Genomic DNA, 3917 nt, shown 5'->3' with positions numbered 1-3917 from the left:
TTGCAGCTCTGCCCAACAGCGTGTTCTCAGTTCTGCGGGCAAGCACGCCCTCTTGCCTTGGCCCCGGGAGCAAAGTCCCGAGCGAGCACTCGACTCAGTGCAATGCACCCGGAAGGACGCTCTCGCTCGTCTTTCAAGGAGCGATTCCTAACAGCACAAGCAGCAGAGGCACAAACTGCATGACGAGAAGGGACAACGTAGAACACGTCTCTGTCCTGGCACATTTTCGTGTGCGATACTTCCCTCCGGGTCTTCGGGCCTTGCGAAGCTCCGTGTACTGCGAGCGCTGCTACTCGCAGCTGAGAAGGACCGTGGAGCTAGCGGCGAATTCGGAGAGCTCTTCGCTGCACTGCGCCGCTCGCAAGCGGCTTCGTTCTTCGCCTTCTGCCGTCCGGCGACAGCTGAACTCCGGCGGTCAGTTGCAGCTCTGCCCAACAGCGTGTTCTCAGTTCTGCGGGCAAGCACGCCCTCTTGCCTTGGCCCCGAGAGCAAAGTCCCGAGCGAGCACTCGACTCAGTGCAATGCACCCGGAAGGACGCTCTCGCTCGTCTTTCAAGGAGCGATTCCTAACAGCACAAGCAGCAGAGGCACAAACTGCATGACGAGAAGGGACAACGTAGAACACGTCTCTGTCCTGGCACATTTTCGTGTGCGAAACTTCCCTCCGGGTCTTCGGGCCTTGCGAAGCTCCGTGTACTGCGAGCGCTGCTACTCGCAGCTGAGAAGGACCGTGGAGCTAGCGGCGAATTCGGAGAGCTCTTCGCTGCACTGCGCCGCTCGCAAGCGGCTTCGTTCTTCGCCTTCTGCCGTCCGGCGAGAGCTGAACTCCGGCGGTCAGTTGCAGCTCTGCCCAACAGCGTGTTCTCAGTTCTGCGGGCAAGCACGCCCTCTTGCCTTGGCCCCGGGAGCAAAGTCCCGAGCGAGCACTCGACTCAGTGCAATGCACCCGGAAGGACGCTCTCGCTCGTCTTTCAAGGAGCGATTCCTAACAGCAGAAGCAGCAGAGGCACAAACTGCGTGACGAGAAGGGACAACGTAGAACACGTCTCTGTCCTGGCACATTTTCGTGTGCGAAACTTCCCTCCGGGTCTTCGGGCCTTGCGAAGCTCCGTGTACTGCGAGCGCTGCTACTCGCAGCTGAGAAGGACCGTGGAGCTAGCGGCGAATTCGGAGAGCTCTTCGCTGCACTGCGCCGCTCGCAAGCGGCTTCGTTCTTCGCCTTCTGCCGTCCGGCGAGAGCTGAACTCCGGCGGTCAGTTGCAGCTCTGCCCAACAGCGTGTTCTCAGTTCTGCGGGCAAGCACGCCCTCTTGCCTTGGCCCCGAGAGCAAAGTCCCGAGCGAGCACTCGACTCAGTGCAATGCACCCGGAAGGACGCTCTCGCTCGTCTTTCAAGGAGCGATTCCTAACAGCACAAGCAGCAGAGGCACAAACTGCATGACGAGAAGGGACAACGTAGAACACGTCTCTGTCCTGGCACATTTTCGTGTGCGAAACTTCCCTCCGGGTCTTCGGGCCTTGCGAAGCTCCGTGTACTGCGAGCGCTGCTACTCGCAGCTGAGAAGGACCGTGGAGCTAGCGGCGAATTCGGAGAGCTCTTCGCTGCACTGCGCCGCTCGCAAGCGGCTTCGTTCTTCGCCTTCTGCCGTCCGGCGAGAGCTGAACTCCGGCGGTCAGTTGCAGCTCTGCCCAACAGCGTGTTCTCAGTTCTGCGGGCAAGCACGCCCTCTTGCCTTGGCCCCGGGAGCAAAGTCCCGAGCGAGCACTCGACTCAGTGCAATGCACCCGGAAGGACGCTCTCGCTCGTCTTTCAAGGAGCGATTCCTAACAGCAGAAGCAGCAGAGGCACAAACTGCATGACGAGAAGGGACAACGTAGAACACGTCTCTGTCCTGGCACATTTTCGTGTGCGATACTTCCCTCCGGGTCTTCGGGCCTTGCGAAGCCCCGTGTACTGCGAGCGCTGCTACTCGCAGCTGAGAAGGACCGTGGAGCTAGCGGCGAATTCGGAGAGCTCTTCGCTGCACTGCGCCGCTCGCAAGCGGCTTCGTTCTTCGCCTTCTGCCGTCCGGCGAGAGCTGAACTCCGGCGGTCAGTTGCAGCTCTGCCCAACAGCGTGTTCTCAGTTCTGCGGGCAAGCACGCCCTCTTGCCTTGGCCCCGAGAGCAAAGTCCCGAGCGAGCACTCGACTCAGTGCAATGCACCCGGAAGGACGCTCTCGCTCGTCTTTCAAGGAGCGATTCCTAACAGCACAAGCAGCAGAGGCACAAACTGCATGACGAGAAGGGACAACGTAGAACACGTCTCTGTCCTGGCACATTTTCGTGTGCGAAACTTCCCTCCGGGTCTTCGGGCCTTGCGAAGCTCCGTGTACTGCGAGCGCTGCTACTCGCAGCTGAGAAGGACCGTGGAGCTAGCGGCGAATTCGGAGAGCTCTTCGCTGCACTGCGCCGCTCGCAAGCGGCTTCGTTCTTCGCCTTCTGCCGTCCGGCGAGAGCTGAACTCCGGCGGTCAGTTGCAGCTCTGCCCAACAGCGTGTTCTCAGTTCTGCGGGCAAGCACGCCCTCTTGCCTTGGCCCCGGGAGCAAAGTCCCGAGCGAGCACTCGACTCAGTGCAATGCACCCGGAAGGACGCTCTCGCTCGTCTTTCAAGGAGCGATTCCTAACAGCAGAAGCAGCAGAGGCACAAACTGCATGACGAGAAGGGACAACGTAGAACACGTCTCTGTCCTGGCACATTTTCGTGTGCGATACTTCCCTCCGGGTCTTCGGGCCTTGCGAAGCCCCGTGTACTGCGAGCGCTGCTACTCGCAGCTGAGAAGGACCGTGGAGCTAGCGGCGAATTCGGAGAGCTCTTCGCTGCACTGCGCCGCTCGCAAGCGGCTTCGTTCTTCGCCTTCTGCCGTCCGGCGAGAGCTGAACTCCGGCGGTCAGTTGCAGCTCTGCCCAACAGCGTGTTCTCAGTTCTGCGGGCAAGCACGCCCTCTTGCCTTGGCCCCGGGAGCAAAGTCCCGAGCGAGCACTCGACTCAGTGCAATGCACCCGGAAGGACGCTCTCGCTCGTCTTTCAAGGAGCGATTCCTAACAGCAGAAGCAGCAGAGGCACAAACTGGATGACGAGAAGGGACAATGTAGAACACGTCTCTGTCCCGGCACATTTTAGTGTGCGATACTTCCCTCCGGGTCGTCGGTCCTTGCTCAGCTCTATGTACTGCGAGCGCTGCTACTTGCAGCTGAGAAGGACCGTGGAGCTAGCGGCGAATTCGGAGAGCGCTAAGCACGAAGTCAAGAAGCGAGACGTGTCCCTGCAATGCGGTGCTAATAGCAGCTTCCTCGCGGCGGGCGCGAGCTCCGGCCACAAAGCATTCACGTCCTGGCAACGGATCTCTGTGACGGGCGTAGGCGAAAAGCTTTCGTTTTCCATTCGAACTGCGAGAGAGGCAGACTGTTACACGGAGCTCTGAGAACAAGGGTGCACGCCCTAGGCGGGCTTGGGCAGAAGCAGCGTTCTCTAGCTCTTGGCTGCCGGCGCACTTGTGGTTGTGTGGCGCCCTTGCAGCGGCTTCTGGCCGCCGGCAAGTGAAAGCAGTGCCAGGCGTGGGCGAGGGCGGTGAACGAAGCGGCACTAGTCCCGTGCTTGTGTGCACCACGTTACAGGCTACTAGGAGAGGGAGGTTGTTGACTCTCACTTGCCTTTCCAAGTGCCCTTAGCAGTCGGAAGGAGCAAGTTGAAGCACTGCTGCTTGTGCTGCTCCGTGGTTCCCTTGCAGCCCGCCTGGAAAGCTTTGGCGGTCGCTTCTAGGCGCCGAGTTGCACACAGCACCACGGTAAGTGCCTCGGAGAAGGGAAATCCAGAGTGCAGCGAGGAGCTGGACGTGGCTTACGTGCAGTAAGGAGAAGGTTAACCAAGGCACTGCT

Source organism: Sturnus vulgaris, unplaced genomic scaffold (genome assembly GCF_052056855.1).
Source record: "Sturnus vulgaris isolate bStuVul1 unplaced genomic scaffold, bStuVul1.hap1 Scaffold_212, whole genome shotgun sequence".
Taxonomy (NCBI): domain Eukaryota; kingdom Metazoa; phylum Chordata; class Aves; order Passeriformes; family Sturnidae; genus Sturnus; species Sturnus vulgaris.
This window is presented reverse-complemented; position numbering follows the sequence as displayed.